Here is a 19882-nt window from a genome sequence, read left to right on the forward strand (position 1 = left end):
AACATAGCTCACCATGTCACAGGAGTCACATACATCTGTTCACTGATTGGCTGTTGGTACTCTCTGGCTGTAATTCATCAAAAAAAGTTAATTTCAATAATTTCCAACTTTTAGTTTGGGCGCAGCTTTCCATAGACATTACATGGCAGTGGCTATTTAGTAAACGTATCTTTACTGACAACACAAACTGTATCGAAAAACATTCCAAATGCCGTCGATATATGGTTGTGGCTATAAGTGGCTGTTTTTGTGCTACTATGTTCTTGGTAAAACTGAGCTAAGCAAGCTATAACGTAAACTACAGGCCGACGCCACACGTGAAGATTGTTATACAGCTGATGTTATTTTGACTTGCTCTCAGAGTTTCAGTAGTTTAGAAGAATTTTGCATATTGTAATTTTGCGGCCCACTATTTGTTTGGAGCATAGGGACTAGAAATTACACATTGCACCTTAAAGGCAACATGTGACTTCTTACCAGTTGATCAGCCAATGAGAGAGTCAGAAAGTTTCACTGTGCAGTGAACCTGTTTTGCTTTTCTGAGCTTTGCGTGTCCTGATCATCAGACTCAAGATATTTCTGTGTTGTGTGTCTGGGGGGCTTGTCAAAAATCCTGGGGCGCAGCACCCCCTGGAACCGAAGCCATCTGTTTTAATCATTGTATCTCATGTTTTTCATTTTCACTTCACTTTCATGTTTGTGCAAATTCCCTACAAAATCAAAACAGCAATGTTGTATTGATTGCTTCCAGTGAAGACAGGATCTTGAAAACTCTAACATGTTGATAAAGTATGCAGCACTAACAGCAGGAGGTACTGACTGATCTCCTGACCAGGGGCCTTTTTAATTCTACATTTAATTATTAACCACAGTGAGTGAATACTGGAAGATTAAATATTTAAATCATGTTCACACTAAAAGGTGCAGGCAGTGATTATAATCCAATTTACTTTCGGCGAATAACTGTTCACAGTGCGCTGCTTTACCTTTTGTGTGCATGCTGGAAAAAAAAACCTTTGTATTCACACATAGTCCTGGCTCTGTAAATGTGAAACAAACAAAGTATTCCAGGTCAGGGGAAATGTCATAGATGTATAAAGAGAAAGGCAGTGGGAGTGAGAGGGACAGTAAATCTGGAGGGGGGGGGGGGGGGGTTCTGTTTGAGTGTGGAGCTCCTATATCAACAATCTTTCCGCAGAATTGCTGAATCCAGCTTTAAAGGGCCTATAAAATGATAAACATGAATTTCTACTGATGCTAATAAATTTGTGGTGTAAAAGTATGTGTTATTTATGACACAATGATCGCAGTATTTAATAAATCACGATTTAGTATGTCGACCACCGATGTTTACATTGCCGCTACCGGAAACACCCGACGCCGTGTTCTGACGTCACAAGTAGAACACAGTCCACCAGTCGAATACACAGACATACACAGACAGCACGGCAGACGTGGCGATGTCTCTGGCTCGGATATTTCGACAGAATCGAGTGGCAGTAGAATAGACTCGTTGCACCTTCAAGAAGAGGAGTTTATTGAAGAGGATGCCGGTGTCGTGGATTTAGATCATGCGGGCGAGTTTAACGTAGTGGAAACAGAGCAGCTCGAGAGACAGTATTCAAGATGGAGACACAGACGGGAGCGAACATGTGGATGATGGTGATGTGATCCTGGCTTTGGCGGAGATCCTGTGCGGCAACAGAACACAGACAGGTATATACATTTGACTATAGTTCATAGAACTTCTCAATATATAGTAAATACATCATAATAAAACGTAAAATTATCCTCGATCGTAAATAGATCGCAAGCTATCCTATATCGAGTCGATAGCTTGGTTTCCTTGAAATGTTATGAACCCGACTAGTTGTCCGCAAATTGCTCGATCGCTAAATATTCAATTATTGGACACATCGACGTCTGTAAAGCTTGATAACTTGATTCTTTCTCAAAGTTTCTGCGGTTGAGGTTCTATCGTTGTGTCTGATGTCAAACGTCATATATTACGAACTGTATATAAAGCGTTAGCTATTAGCTAACAAACAGACCGGAGGACAGCGCTGGTTTATAAAGTATAGTCTGTATACTGTCCGTCTTACGGATGCCTATAGTAGCCGGAACACTTACTAACTTACTTACTTACTTACGAGATGTTCATGGAAGTTACGATGTCGTAACTTTACGAGACTCACGTGAAACGGGTAACAAGTTGCTACTAGATAGAGCCAACCTCCGTACGACCATAACAGGCTTATGAGCTGCTTACGAGCCTGTCGCCAAACACAGGCATATAAATAGTATGAATTTAAGATGACATTAATATTGGCTTTTTTCTGGAATTTCATTCTTCTTTTGTACATGTAGGTGTACATGTGAAAACTGTAAAATTATGGAAGCAATTGAAGAGCTGCTGCCAAGAAAAGGATGTCATGGAGGAATTCAATGAATATGAGAAACATGGTGCAAACATAACCTGCATAACAGATCACCCAGGATTCAAATCAAAGTGTCTGGATGTTTGGGTGTTGCAGACAGCCTACCAAAGGTATTCGAAGAGGGACAGACAACTAGCAGTTGATCAGCCACGTAATGAGGAAGTTACTTGTGTGCACAAATGTGTAGAGCTCAGAAACTTTGATGTATTTTTGGGAAGTCGAATGGTCACCCTGGCACAGTCACAGAATATATAGATAAATAAGCAAATAAGGTTGAAGTGATTACCATTGACATGTATTATCTTGTATGTTACAGAATGTGTCACTATACTGACAACTACACGTCGTTCAAGTATCAGCACTTTATTAGAGTCAATAACAAAACACAATGTCAGTTCAGTGATTGAATCTGCTTCTATACAGCACAACAGCATCCCTCTTGTTTGGTTCTTCCACCGACAGCTGAGTGGATCTGGGACTTCGAAAGGTTCCTCATCAACATTGTCTTGGCACAAAGCGTTGAGTCTCGGTCAAGAGTCCAGTAACATACTCTGCAAAAAATATATATATTTTTTTATAATCAAGCATTATATATAATATATATATATATATATATATATATATATATATATATATATATATATATATATATATGTATGTGTGTATATATATATTATGATGCTGACCTTTGGAACAACCAACTTGGATTGGAACTTGCAGTCCAGCTGACCTGACACGTGGTCGCGCCTGCATGGACTTGTGGTGTGTCCATGGAGGGGGATCCGTCTGCACAGCAATTTCTTTCTGACATGTCTGAAATGTACAAAACACAACTTTACTAATAAATCTTTCAAACCAGCTTGAAATTGTATTGCATGTTTATACATGTCTGCGTAAAGAAAATATCTAATAACATTCATCATAAAAGATGTGGTTGAATTTAATGAGAGAGCAATGATATCAAATTAAACAAATATATATGAATTATGTACATGCATGTGGTGATTGTATTTTTAACACGTCATGTGCAGGTCTACTGGTACTACAACTGTAATGTACAGATGACGTACAGTCTGTATACTTACTGGTGTACACACAGCTCCCTCCCCAGTGTGGATGTCCAATAGATGGTCGCTGATCATACAGGTATCCTCATTTCTGTCAGTGGCTTCATTCACCAATGTTTCAACACCTCTGTAATAATAGGGTGATCGTTAAACGTTAAATAGACTCACGCTTTTACTCAAACTACAGAATAAAATGGGGAAGCCTGTTATAAACATTGAATCTATACTTAATTAAGCTAATGAAGTGTAATTAGCTAAAGTTATTAATACTACAAACAATAACACAGATATCGGCTAGGGCCTGGTGAAAATTCGTTACATACAGTAGGCCTAGACCGATTATGGCTTTATGCATGAAACAATAAATACAGTAAACAAGTAGCACGGCTTACCTTTGCTCTCTCCCTTTTGGCGAATGCATTTCGTCGTCGCTTTGGTGGAGGACTCTGCACCGGTGGACGTGTTTGAATCAGCGTGCTGGCATGTGCTGGCTGGGGTCTCGGCAGTATTGTAGGCACAGCATCTGCGTTCAGTTTTAAATTCTTTTTGAATCTCATTTCCTTGGCGAGCATAGTTTGTTCGAAACACGATCTCTCAAAGTGCTGCCCACAAATCGTCGGTTTCATCAACGCACTTGTCTTGACCATAAACGCGACATTTTTATCATCTTTTGGCCACAGAAAGCTAGATTTGGAGACGGCCCCACATCCCCATACAACACATCGCTTCACAATTATTCTTGGCGATCGATTGTTGTCCATTCTTTCTCGTAATAATTGACAGCAGTCTTTGCTGGATGCTTCAACGCAGACGAACACTGGCGGCGGCTGTATTATACTTGCGCCGGCTGTATTCTACTTGTGACGTCATCGCCCGAACATTGCCGAAGTGGATGCTCTCTGCGCAGCGATCGATTGTTGTTAGCGGAAGTCATTTTTATGCTGTTATGATCGTGATTTATTATGAATACATCAATATTAAAAAAATATATATAGCACATTTCACAATAGATATGCAACCTCTATCATATACCAAGGCCAATAACACTGACGAAATATCATTTCGTAGGCCCTTTAAATAACTGCTGCAACAGTGAGCAGCATTTATATTAAGTGTTGAATCGGTGAATGAAATCAGAATCACCCTGCCACGTTAGCAAAGCCCAAAATAACATCAAAATAATCAATTGTCCATGCAGTTTAACACACTAAATTTGAATAAAAGCTAAGCTCATGGAAGTGGAGTCTTATTTTATGTATACCCAATACCCTTACAATATATTATTCTATTTTGCTGGGTGAAGAGCACACATATCATCTGGCCAGCAGCTCAATGTTCCCATCGGTACATAGACACTCGTCTACTAATTGTCTAGCACCCTGTGTGCAAGTGGATCATGTATGAAGATGCCTGCAGCCGGCTTTGACACACTTCATTACTCAGTAGTTGTTCTACAGAACAGTATGCTGAGTAGCAGTAGTTGACTGTGCAGCTCATGGGTGTTAAAAATATCCATTAAATTAAAGGTGATTAGAGGTGACACAGGTTATGTGATGCAAGGCTCTGCTTTAAAATAATATATATACATATATGTATACACTGTATATATGTCTATATATATATATAGACATATATATATATATATACAGTATATATATATATATATATATATATATTTGAATTAGAATTTTGATTTTGAATCGGAGGGATGAAACCTTCTTTTTAATGGTCACACAAGCAGAGCACACAGCACACACAGTGAAATTTGTTCTCTGTTTTTAACCCATCCTAGTACCAGGAGTCTAGTACTAGGAGCAGTGGGCAGCTCATAGGACAGCACCCGGGGATATATACGTATATACATATTAAAAACAATTTTTTATATACCAAGTTACCCTCTAGGTGCAGTCCTTTAGGTAGGATTCTGGCAGGGAGAGAGCAGAGCCTGAGACTCCCAGTTCTTGGAGGGTGTAGAAGAGGATCTGCTGGTGCACTGTATCAAACGCTGCAGAAAGGTCCAGAAGGATGACAACAGAGGAGAGGGAGGTGGCTCTAGCAGCGTGAAGTTCCTCAGTGAGAGCGAGGAGGGCAGTCTCAGTTGAGTGACCTGCCTTGAAACCAGATTGGTGCAGATAGAGAAGGTTGTTCTGGTGAAGGTAAGATGAGAGTTGATTGAAGACTGCACGCTCAAGTGTAAATAAAGTACACTTTAGCAGACAACCTATTAAAAGCAATACACTTTAACTTAGTAAACAATATTCTCACAGTCTGGTATAAGATCCTCCAAGATTCAGATGCACTGAATATACACATATATACACATATATATTTATATATACACACACTCTTTGGGTGTGAACCAATGGTTTGTGTTGAGCCCAGAAACAGGTGTCTTTATCAAATCAAATCAAATTTATTTATATAGCCCAATATCACAAATTATACATTTGTCTCAGTGTGGAAGAAAAATGGAAGAAACCTCAGGGAGAGCAACTGAGGAGGGATCCCTCTCCCAGGACGGACAGACGTGCAATAGACGTCGTATGTACAGGATAAACAACATAGTACAAATATAACATTTGACAGAAATTATGTTGTGTTGAAAAAGAGAAAGTATGGATGTCCAGCAGGACCAGGGCAGCAGGCGCAGCCATGATTCCTGATCCTGACGTAAACTTTATCAGTGGCAACCTGCCACATGAAACACACAGAAACTCCGGGGATGATACCCCGGATGATGAGTTAGTAAAATACATTTACATAATGCATACAGATAGAGAGGGAGAAGAAGAGAGGGAGGGGAGGAGAGAGGAAGAGAGCAGGGAGGTGTCCCCCGGCAGTCTAAGCCTATAGCAGCATAACTAGGGGCTGATCCAGGGCAAACCTGAGCCAGCCCTAACTATAAGCTTTATCAAAAAGGAAAGTCTTTAGCCTGCTCTTAAATGTAGAGAGAGTGTCTGCCTCCCGAACACAAACTGGAAGCTGGTTCCACTGGAGAGAAGCTTGATAGCTGAAGGCTCTGGCTCCCATTGTACTCTTAGAGACTCTAGGAACCACAAGTAACCCTGCAGTCTGGGAGCGCAATGCTCCAGTTGGTTTATAAGGTACTATGAAATCTTTAAGATATGCTGAAGCCTGACCATTAATTGCTTTGTCAGAAGGATTTTGAATTATATTCTGTATTTTACCGGGAGCCAGTGCAGAGCAGCTAATACAGGAGTAATATGATCCCGTTTCCTTGTTCTTGTCAATACACGTGCCGCTGCATTTTGGATCAACTGAAGAGTCTTAAGCGACTTTTTGGGACAACCTGATAACAATGACTTGCAGTAATCCAGCCTTGAAGTAACAAATGCATGGACAAGTTTTTCTGCATCATTTTGAGACAGGATGTATTATTTTTGCAATGTTACGTAGATGAAAGAAGGCAGTCCTTGAGATTTGTTTTATGTGGGAGTTAAACGACAGATCTTGATCAAAGATGATGCCAAGATTCCTTACAGTGGTGCTGGAGGCCAAGTTAATGCCATCCAGAGCTTCTATGTCATGAGAAAATGCGTTTCAAAGGTGTTTAGGGCCAAGTATAATAACTTCAGTTTTGTCTGTGTTTAACATCAAAAAGTTGCTAGACATCCAAGTTTTTATGTCCTTAAGGCATGCTTGAAGTTTAGCCAATTGATTGGTTTCATCTGGTTTAATTGATAGATATAATTGGGTATCATCCGCATAACAATGAAAGTTTATAGAGTGGTTCCTTATAATATTGCCCAAAGTAAGCATGTATAAGGTGAATAGAATCGGTTCAAGTACAGAACCTTGCGGGACTCCAAGACTGACTTTGGCTGTCATGGAGGATTTATCGTTCACACATACAAATTGAGATCGCTCAGATAAATAGGACTTGAACCAGCTTAGTTCGGTTCCTTTTATGCCAACACAATGTTCCAGTCTCTGTAGTAGAATGTCATGATCAACAGTGTCGAAAGCAGCACTGAGGTCTAACAAGACAAGAACAGAGACAAGTCCTTTGTCTGATGCCAATAGAAGGTCATTGGTAACTTTCACCAGTGCCGTCTCTGTGCTATGATGAACTCTAAATCCAGATTGAAAAACCTCAAATAAACTATTATTATGTAAAAAATCACATATCTGTTTTGCGACTGCTTTCTCAAGGATGTTAGCGAGAAAGGGAAGGTTACATATCGGCCTATAGTTGGCTAAAACCTCTGGATCAAGACTAGGCTTTTTAAGAAGTGGTTTTATTACAGCTACTTTAAAGGATTTTGGTACGTAGCCAGATAATAGAGACAGGTTGATCATATTTAATATCGAGGTATTAATTAAGGGTAAAACTTCTTTAAACAGTTTAGTTGGAATCGGGTCTAAAAGACAGGTTGATGGTTTAGACGACGAGATTGTTAGTTGGTTAAGGTTGATTGGTGTAAAACAGTCTAGATATATTTCAGGAGTTACTAATGTTTTTGAAATTCCGGAGGTTGAAGTCATTACCAATTGAGGTCAGGAGGAGATTAATTTTGTCTCTAATAATTATAATTTTATGGTTAAAGAAGCTCATGAAGTCGTCACTACTGAGAGATATAGGAACAGAAGGCTCTGTAGAGCTGTGACTCTCTGTCAGCCTGGCTATAGTGCTGAAAAGAAACCTGGGGTTGTTCTTATTTTCTTCTATTAAGGAAGAGTAATAAGCTGCTCTGGCATTACGGAGAGTCTTCTTATATGTTTTAAGATTATCTAACCAGACTAAAGGAGATTCTTCCAATTTAGTGGAACGCCATTTACTTTCAAGATTTCTCGACTTTTGTTTTAGTTTGCGGATTTGTAAATTAAGCCATGGAGCTTTCTTTTTCTGTTTTATGATCTTCTTCTTTAGAGGAGCGACAGAGTCGAGTGTTATTCGCAGTGAGGCTGCAGTGCTATCAACAAGATGATTAATTTGGGAGGGACTAAAGTTAGCATTGGAGTCCTCCATTATATTGATATTGAGTCCTGGTATTGAATTAAGTGCTGATGGAATCACTTCCTTAAATTTAGTCACAGCACTATCAGAGAGACATCGAGCGTAGGATATTTTGCCTACTGGCTTGTAGTCCAGTAACAGGACATCAAAAGTTATTAAAAACTTTATGCATATTCAGATTCATTTCGGAGGTTTTAGATTGACAGAAACATATTTATCGGGAAGAAAAACACATTTTGCTTTGTTGGTTGAACTAGTTGAATTCTCCAACCAGTTATAATATAAAGCATCGTCACTTCCTTTTTCTTTTGTCAACACATTTGAAGTGAATCAGGCTCAGCTTTCTAACAGTTCAAATGATTTATAAAGCTTCAGACTTCCAGCATTCTCAATCTGTTGTTGAACTCTTCAACAACATTCTTGTCACTAACAATTTTCTTCATGTTCTCTTCACTTCCACATCCAACAGACATGTAAATACATTAGCAATATGCACCTGCAGTGAGTAAATGTATTCAGTGCAAATATTCAACAATATTTGAATGATAATCATGGTTATCATTGTGGCTATAGTAATGCAGCCCTAGTTTAATATGCTCATTTAAAGGGAAGACAGGAACTAACACCACTGAATTCCACTGACCAACAATATGGAGAGAAAACTCCAGAGATTTCCATTAGAGGCATTGGTGGGAACACACACAGTGACAGTGACTGGTTCTTCAGCCATCATTCATTGTTTCAGCAGCATGGTGGGAAATGTTCCTAGAATCTTATAAGGTGGCAAAAAAATAAGTCAGGCAGGTGTAAAGTAACAAAAAACTGATTTATTCCAATCTAAAAAGTCCCCAAGAATGGTGCTGGGCTGTGAAGCGATTTTGATATAGTGGCCAGACAGGGTATTGCGACATCCATGATCAACATAGGACGCACACTGGCCCAAAAAGCATTTTTCACATACACAATCATTGAATAGGGAGCGGCTGTACAATGATAAAAACATTTTTCTCAGCATCACAGATCCAACAAAATGTTCGGTCCAATGACATTTGGAAAGTCTAGGAAAACCTTGTGATTAAATGTTGGCCCTTTCATGTGTGCAGGGAGCCAAGAGGAGGAGAGGATTTTCTCAACAGAAGCGTGCGGAAGCCTGCTCCCATTCCCTGTCATCACATTACATTACAGATCATTTAGCTGACAATCATGAGGCTACAACTCCGAACAGCAAGAATCTTGCACGTACATTAGCTTCAAATAGGTGAAATCATTTAAGTGCTGAACAATAGCTTCAAATAAGCCAAACAAAAGTGCAAAATACAGAAACAGAATACAAATTAAACTATTAGCTACACATAAGCCAAAGCAATGTAAGTGCAACATAATTATTTTTTTTTTTTATTGGCCAAGGTGCTGTCGAAACAGATGAGTTTTCAGTCGGCGACGGAAGGTGTGAGGACTTTCTGCTGCCCTGATATCAATGGCGAGCTCGATGCAGAGCGAAGTGAGCGAGCTGGGGTGTATGGTTGGACCATGGCCTGGATGTAGGAAGGGGCTGATCCTTTCACAGCACTAGAGTCTTGAAGCAGATTTGAGCCACCACTGGTAGCCAGTGAAGGGAGCGCAGGAGCGGCGCAATCATACAGTAGTAACATTTAGAAGTGTCCCACCCTTCCATGAGAATGGCTCACCTTTACCAAGTTGCAACGCATTTGTGTCGCAGAATAACGTGAGTTACTATATAATGTCAGTAGGGGACTGAACTCCAGATATAGACCATTATGAGATATTCAGTCAGGATTAACAACTCTGTATCCTTGACTACACTGTAGTTATTTCACCCAACAAGGTCTTCTTGGAAGGATTTCTTTTATACATATATCCATATGGATGTTCTTTTCAAAAACAAGACAGCCATGCTAGTTTCAGTTTAGCCTTTACGGTTAAAAGTTTAAAAAGAATTCACATTGTGAAAAAGGTTCTGTGTTAATATCTAGTATAACGCAAAAATCTTAGTACTTTATTTCAGATAACTTTGAGAGAACCTGAGGCAGATATACATGGTTTGACTTTATTCATACTTGAAAAATAGGAAGCAGTAATACTAGCAAGGGCACTGAGAGCTCTGAGGTGTCATATAAATATTGTCGTTAAATCCAAAAAGCAGCCTGTTGGAAGCTGAAGTATGGCAGAGGTCCACAGATAAGGTTAAATAGGAGTATTACAGCAATTTAAAACAGTATTCAATTAATCAAATGCAGAAGGACAGAAATACAAACTGCTATGGCACAATAGTGTGCATTTTGACAACCTACGTGGAATCAAATAATCAACATAAGACATGCAGCCCTGAGAAACAAACCTTTCGTCATTAATATCTTAGGAGGGGTTGTGTGCTCCATTTGTGCTACCAATAATTGAAAGTCTGCCTGTGCAGTTACCTTCAGAGTGAATTCACAATTTCCAATAGTGCCCTCACATTGCTCTGTTTATCTCCAGACAGTTCAAGAAGACTGCAGATAAGACTTTGCATTATTGATGCACTCTGCTAGATTGTCATCAATGGCCATGGCCATCATCGGTACCGAGGAGCCCATTTACTGTAATGCACTGAATTGATGCACAGAGACTTTTATTTCAATTGACACACACTGAGCTGCAGTGCCCACTGGCAAACATCCAGAGAGCTTCTGTCTCAAAAAAATAAAACAGCTGGAGCAGAAACAGCGATGACTTGCTGTAATCCATGAAGACATTTAGGTTTGCAGTGATGGTAATTTGTCAGTGTGGTTTGTAGGGAAAACATTGTTTTCAAAGCTAAAGTTTTTCATTCAGAACTTGTTTTGTTGTCAAAGGAAACATCTGCATTACTGAGAAATGGATGTCATTCCTGTGTCTGCAGTCTCCAAAACTGTAATTAAAGTTCAATTATGTTGGTATACAGCAAGTATTATATTGTCAAGTCACATTTTAATGGAAGAATAAATTCACTGTACAACAAATGCCCTTATGATATGCGTTGTGCTTTCATTAGCACTGTTGACATATTTAATGTATTATCTACTGTATATCCTCATATATTTATGAGGTACGAGCTAAGACAAACTAAAACAATCAGCCCAGTACAACAGTACCCATTCAAACCAGAGCAAAGCTACTAATTACACTTTCAGCGTTTGACAAAATATGGGTCAGTTGCAAATCCATTAAGCTGAGATGATGTGATGGCTTCTTAATGATTGTTGATCCTAAAATACAGACAGTGCATCCAGCTGCCACTGAAATGTAAATTCCTCTCAGTGAACTGAGGAAGTGGCAGCAGCGCAGCGTGAAAGAGGAAGCGTTGCTGAAGAATGCTTGGATTGACCCAGCACTGGTAACTGACACCATTCACACTCTCTCTAATCTAATCTCTAATCACAGTTGTGTGTTTGTTTTTGTTTATACAGTTTTACCGCATATAATTAATTAATTACATCTTTACATGCATATAACTATGCCCAGCCCACATGGGCCTACAAGACACCATCATTTCATACAAGCCAGAACCAGAGTGCTGTGTATATAAAGTCCACAAATAGAGAAGAAACTTAAACATGTTTCAAATCTTCAGACCATTACCGTCTACGACAACAACACGCACCATATATTACTGGAGAAGTCAGAATAAATACTAATGTAATCATTTTTTGCCTTTTTTTCCAAGCTTTTTAGCTTCTCTTCATCTGTAAACCACAATATATCCGGGTTTTATAGTTCCATTACATGTTAAATGTACACTCTTAAATCATCATTTCAACAGTACAAAAGAAAATATGACTGACTTTCCACTTCACCCAAATCACACAGCTTCCACAAACAGTTTTCCTTCTTGAATATTTTTTTATCGACCTTATTAACCGCAGGAAAAATACCAACTCTCAACCTCAGGTCTAAATCTCTGTTTGGTAAGCACATCCTTATCCCAAAACATCTTTATCTTTTGTCTCTGATCCAGAATATCTTGCATGCTTGCAATCAGTCACACCTGTATTCAATTAACTGAGTCCCAAACTCACTGAGTCATATTGAGTGACATACGACGATGTCGAGACCAGACAGATGGTCGTACCGGACCTCTACTTTCAGCTGATGACACTTCTGGAGATTGGTCTTCTTGTTGCTCCGGACAGGGCACAGCCATATTTGATTGCTGATTTTGAGGCAGATGGGTCTCCTTGTGGGGTCATCCTGGTTCTTCCAGTATCGTCCAAGGCTGAATTCTATTCAGCACATATTGCTGGTGTTGTCCTTTCTTCTCCAGGGGAATCCCAGTTGGATTAGTGATGGTGGACTCAGCTGGCACCAAACTAGAACCCAGGGAGCTGACGTTGGCTAGATTGAGTTGGAGGATTTGTCCTTTCATCTCCTCTGGACCCTGCCAAAGAAGATGTGATGGGTTTGAGTTTATTGATATGACACTCTTGGCCTCCCTCTACAGGCACTAGCTTAAAAAGCACATCTGTCACTCCATCAGTCACTCTAAATAGATCCTTATATAGCCTCTGCAGTTTTGGATACATCTCATTCTGCACCCAGACTAGATCTCCCTCTTTAAAACTGGAATGTGTATCAAAAGACATTTTTTTTTTGTTCTGAGGCCCTGGCCTGGTGCCTCTCACACAGTAAACAATGTATCCCTTTAGCCTAGGCACATACTCATCTACTGAGGCAAATGACTCCTGGCTACCTACATTTAACATAATGTCAACAGACAAGTTCTTGGCTAAGCAAAAGCCTAAATGGGGTGAATGAGGTGGTAGCATGGTACTTGGACTGCATTTATATAGCACTTTTCTAGCCACCTGCTCATTAGGAGTTATACACATTGACACACATGTAGGGGCAGTTGGGCTTCAGTATCTTGCCCAGCGACACTTCGACATGTTGAGCACAGGGGGTCAAACCACAAACCTTCCAATTGGTGGACAACCACTCTACCTTCAGAGCCACACCCACTCAATGATCTCTGCTGCGGAAGGCCAACATTACATAAGGCAAAAGAGTGTCGCAGTTTACCTGATCATCCTCCACAAAAAGAGACGGCATAGCAAGGGTATGATTGAAACGCTCAATCAGCCCATCTGGTGATGAGGCCAAGTCCAAGGTTTTTCAATATGCAGTCCATCTGTGGCTGGGATAATCATCCATCTCTTCTTCCTAACTGGGCACTATAGAAGATGAGGCCTCTTGGTAACCCTGCCTCTCACTCCCTGAGAAATCTTCTGGTCACATAGCTGCTTGTTTTCAAGCAGATATCCCAGAAAGGGCATCAGCATTTCTGTGTAGTTTTTCCTGGAGGATCAATAATCTTGTATTGGAAATATTACATGTCTGTCATTTGAAACATATTGTACGAATAAGAATTTGTTCAAAGTGAAACTGGTAGAAAAATGTTAAACATAAGGGTCTTTCTGCCAATTCTACACATGAAATTCAATTAACTTGTTAAGAAAAGTACTACTGAGGTTGCAGAAACGTTTGTAATACATCTTGGGTAACTCTTGAGAGAGCTTTCCAAAGTTTGAATGATAACCCTAATGACGTCATAACTGTAATGAAATACGATAATGAGTTGCATTATGGGAAATGTAAGAGCAGCTGGATCTTGGCCTCTGCTGCCTCAAATTTGATGATTTTTCATTAATATTTTTATCCAGCACTTTTGATTCCCCTTTTTTATAGAAGCGCAATGCAGGAAGATGACGCTTTGCGTTTTATGCCATCTAAAAAAAGGGTCATGAGTGTTTCCAATGTTTCCAATCCCGTCATTCTGCCTGCAAAATCCTGCACTAATGTGCTCAGTGCATTTAGAAAGATGTTCCTTATTGCCTTGTATGTTATGTATAATTGAGAACTGATACAGCCTGCATTTAATATACATTACAACATAATGTCATAAATATTATATATATTACAATATACACTGTAAAAAGATAATAGTTGAACCAACCTAATTGAATTACTTCAATTCGGTAACACACAAATGAATTAGGTTTGTTCAAATTAAGTTAAATCAAGCAAATTGCTTTAGGTTGAAAATGAGGAATATTTTTGGTCAATTTTATTCAATTCAATTGATTTGGAATAAATTGAAAATGTAAGTTGACTTGATTCTAAATTGGATTGATTTGAAAGCAATATTATTATTAAATACATCTGACTTAATAGTATGGTTACAGGAAAAAGTGTTGTGGTAACCCTACATTGAAATTTTAGTTTTTATCCCTTTTTATCTGAAATTTGCTGGTGAACTTGATAACACTTGGTTCTACGTTTCTATTGTGTTTTTCAGCTCGGGACTACCAGCTATACCCATCTTCAGACATCTTTTTCAACAAAGAAATTTAGGCGGAGTGTATTTTCTTCAAATTCAGTATATTCAGACCACTATTACTCAGTGCCTTTTAAAAAAGGACACAAACTTGATGGTGTAGCTTTGAAGAGCTCAAAACATTCCATGCATATTCCTTGCTATGAAGTGGAAAGAGATGAAGCAGAGGAGACAAGAGGACAGGGGAAGAATAAGTGTATGGAAATGAGAAAGAGACAGCACTGCAGATCTACCTGGTCAAAGTATTTAAGATGTCAACAGTCTTTTGCCGTGTTGCTCGTCCCTTGGTGCGGATGACTCTAATCAACTGGCTTGAGTGCATGTCTAACTGGGCCATGAACTTCTCCTCAAGAGGAACAGCAGTAATCCTGTGAAACTCTGCATTGATCTCAAACACAAAAACAAATGACACTAGATATATCATCCTGAATGAAAGAAAATACAACTGGCCTAGACCTTTAAACAATCAATTGTCACAAAGTAACCCGTACAATGGCCAACATTTCAATACCCAAAAAGAATATCAAATATGTACATTCTTAGTAAGCAGTGTTACACATAAAGTGATAGTTTGGCTCTTTTGAAGAGAGGTTGTACGAGGACTTAAACTGATGCTGGTGCTTTGGGACACGCTGACCACCAGCTGGTAAGACAATGACTATGCATAAGTACCTCATACAATCCCACTTCAAAATAGTAGAACTAGCCCTTTAATCTCAACCATATCAATTTATGACTAGCTCACTTTAACAAAACCTGAAAGATAAAGACTGTGAACACTTCAGTTCCATTATTACCACCATCAGTTTCATTTAAGAAACGTGACAATATTTCCCTATTTTTGTTTGAGGCCATGGCTCTCAGCAGGAAACCAGTGGATTGCCTACTCCGGGTAGGGAATGAGCCCTTACCCCAAGTGAAGGAGTTCAAGTACTTCGGGGTCTTGTTCGCGAGTGAGGGGACGATGGAGCGAGAGATTGGCCGGTGAATCGGGTTAGGGTTAAAATGTATATTCTGATGATGTTTAGGCCAGCAGAGAAGGCCTAAACGGCCCACCACTGACCACATTTGATTCAGTTGTAGTAACCCTTTAAAATAACATATTTTCTTTTAGAAAAAATGCTGTTGAATAACTTTTTGAAATCAAAAAGATATTAAAGGATTCAAAGCACGATCATTATCATCAAGCTGCAATTACTTCTTAATGAAGCAGGATTATTTGTATTACAGTTTAAAGATCTCTGCACTGCCAAAACGATGTTATTTTTCTAATCATTCTTAATTCTAAAGACTGTTGTCCAAAATCAGACAGTAGGGAGCAACTCTTCGTTAGCACAGACCCAGAAGGCTAATATAATGTATGTGAATGGAGAGTCTGGAAAAACTGTCTTACTCTTTATTCTGGATGTATAAACACAAGTACAACTAGTTTCCCCAGAATCTTGCTGATAAACACGCAGACAAATAAACCGAGCTGAAAACATAACCTCCTTGGCAAAGATAACAGCTGGAGGCAAACAGGTGCAATTAGACTTGAATGAATGCAATGCAAAAGAGTGAAGTTATATAACATGTACAGCGAGCGAGTAGCACAAAGTCATGCATAGGCACAGAAAATGCTTAGACGTGGATGCATGCTTTGTAAAAAGGATGAACATGTTATTTATCACAGAAGCAGCGGGATGCAATGTAAACAAGTCTGTCTATTGTTGTCTAGTCACATCATCAACATTATTTACAGATGGAGATCAACTTTATAAAGAATACATATTGTTCTGCTGAACAGAAGCAAAGGGAAATTCAAGAAAATACATAAGAAAAAAACTAAGCAGTATAGAGTGCAGAAGTGTGCTTCTTCAGTGTCATAGTTGATAGCTGATGATAGGGCTGGTGTAACAGGAAGCCCTGCAGGGTGCTGAGCCAGGGGCTGCAAGTGCTTTGCAGATGCATCACCTCCCCACAGAGAGGGCAGGAGGGTTCAGTTTCATCATCTTTATCTCTGCCGATGTGTACAGGATGCCCAGGGTCTGCTTGACAACACATAAAGCCTTTATCATATGACTGGTGGGATTCTATATTTTTCTAATTTTCAACAAATATCTTGGGAAGACCACAACCGACCAAGTGTTGTCTGTTTATCCAAAGCCTGAGGAATCTTGAGCCACAGCGTCTTTTTGGGCAACCGTGTCTCCTACAAAAGGACGTTCCCATACAACTAAACTGCATTCTCAATTCCATTTGAACTTTTGGTTATGTTTAGAAAAAAGCTCATTCTTTGGCTTAAAATAAGTAATTGAAGTTACAGACATGACTTCACAGAAAATCTCAATGTTGACTTTTGTTTCACACGGAACACGCACACCGGTGTCCTGGATGACCGTCCTGTGTTTGTTTGACCCATTCTTCCACCCCACCTTCCTACGTGAGGGAGCTCTGCGGACTTTGATTAGAAAAGCATTTGTGATACGTCAAAAACAAACGTGGTCACATCCAGCACAGCGACACAGCTACATTGTCAGCCTATCAACTAGCTGCTGTCTCTTTTTAAATAAGACTTTCTCTCTGCCTTTAGTACGTCCATGCTGCTGTTACAGCCCCTCCACCTCCCCATCACCGCCAGTCTTCGCTGATTCATCAGCCACCTCCACCACCAGTGTCTGCACTCCATGGGGGGATTTATCTCGTCGCTGCTCAGGGCAGACACCCCTCGATTACAAATCTCCTTCTAAAGCCCCAAAGACTTTCTGTCAAGACTTTGCTTTCACATAACATCTGTTATAATAAACATGAGGTTTTTCTTGATTCATTTGTCTCTCCTAATTGATATGTTTATTATTCTGCGGCTGAAAGTAGGCCTCACCAAATGAACAATATCCTCTTTTTCAGTAATGCACAGCTGTTTTTCATCCCTTAGGTCAGGGCACACTCACAGAGACCCATACCTCACCACACAGTCTCCAGGACTGACTGCTCTAGAGACAGCTGGGAGATACAAATTGTAGTGCCTTTGTCTCTCTTGGGAGTCAAGATTAGGTGCACTTTGTCTTAAATCAGCTGATTATAATATGTGTTGCCTGTTCCCCGAGGAGCCCTGAATGTAATACATCTTTAGGTAAACATGTTTTCGTACTTATGGTCCAACGGCATCACGCCATCTGTAGAGATTGGCAAAATAAGTACTCAGAAGAAAGCTGGACCTTCAGAATAGATGGTGGCCTGCACTGTGAATACATCTCTGTAATTTACTTGTATTGCTCATCCTCTGATCACTTTGGCCAAGCTTCAATACACTTTCAGCGTAACACATCAAGTCGGTCTCCTGCAGCTTCTTTGGTGTCCAGTTACTCTGCTCACAGAGATTTCCTCCACTCCTTCAAAAGAAATGTTCTGAGAGCCAGTCCAAAATCAAGACATAAGACCCCTACAGGGCATTAAAACACACACACATGCACATGCACATGCACATGCACATGCACACGCACACGCACACGCACACGCACACACACACACACACCCACACACACACACACACACACACGCACACACACACACACACACACATCTACCAAGAAAATCTGTTCTCATTTGAGCAATTTCCACCAAAGATCCCCGAACAGAAGTGTGAAGTTCATAACTGTGAATTATTCAGATTAGTTGTATGTGTCTGTAGGTGTGTTTGTCTAAATGTATACATTAAACAACTGGAGCAGTTTATGAGACAATTAAATACATATCAAACATGTTTCATTTGTGTCGGCCTGGCACGCCTCATTCGCCACACACACACACACACACACACACACACACAGTAAAATCATCAATAGTGCATGCTTCCATCCGTAATGGGAATATCAGACGGATCTTGACATGTGCCTGCCTACCTATCAACTGTGAATTTCACCGTGTAGAAAGATCTTGAATGATTATGAACTGCGCCGTTCTTGGCGAGAGAACATCACACTGGAGGATCAAAGGGGGTTTGGGATTGTGCCAAGATGAGATGTGATATGTTTTGCTAAAGTCAGCTCCATGTTGGGTTGAATTCATGGCAAGCCCAGGAAACTAGCAGCTTATTGAGCAGAATGAAAAATAAATATGAACTTTTCAGAAATGTGCTCTGTTGAACCTCTACCACACCCAATGGTGGTGTCACAATGTACTGATACGTTTTAAAGAAACATAATGCAATGTATCTGCCAAGAGAAAGGACAATATTCATATTATTTTATTAATTCAAAAGCATAAGCAAGCATAAGCAAGCATAAGTAAGCATAAGCAAGCGGCCGAAATGGGTTTTCTCAGACGGGTGGCTGGCGTCTCCCTTAGAAATAGGGTGAGAAGCTCAGCCATCCATGAGAGACTCGGAGTAGAGCCGCTGCTCCTTTACGTTGAAAGGAGCCAATTGAGGTGGTTCGTGCATCTAGTAAGGATGCCACCTGGGCGCCTCCCTAGGGAGGTGTTCCAGGCACGTCCAGCTGGGAGGAGACCCCGGGGAAGACCCAGGACTCGGTGGAGAGATTATATCTCCTCACTGGCCTGGGAACGCCTCAGGATCCCCCAGTCGGAGCTGGAGGATGTGGCCCGGAGAAGGGAAGATTGGGGTTCCTTACTGGAGCTGCTGCCCCCGCGACCCGATCCCGGATAAGCGGTGGACGATGGATGGATGGATGGATGGAAAAGCATAAGCAAGCAAAAGCAATTCAATAAAAACACTTTTTCTCTTGTTAGTGTTGAAATTATACAAGTCCTAAAATATATATGAGATTTAAATGAAGGACTTAGCTTCACCTCAGGCCGTGACATCACTACCGGGACATCACTAAAGACAGTGCATTATTGAATGGAGTTGTGGTAATGATGGTAGTAGTAATGTATCCATACAACGGAGGAACAAAACCTTTGTCTCACATCTTATTATTTATTTTGTTTGAATAGATAACCTTCAGGTGTCTATAGGGTATCTGTGTGCTTCTGTTTACCCTGCCTCCATTCTGTGTTGTTTCTCTCATCCTTTCACTCTGCAACCCCC

This window comes from Cottoperca gobio, chromosome 21 (assembly GCF_900634415.1).
Source record: "Cottoperca gobio chromosome 21, fCotGob3.1, whole genome shotgun sequence".
In the NCBI taxonomy this organism is placed as follows: domain Eukaryota; kingdom Metazoa; phylum Chordata; class Actinopteri; order Perciformes; family Bovichtidae; genus Cottoperca; species Cottoperca gobio.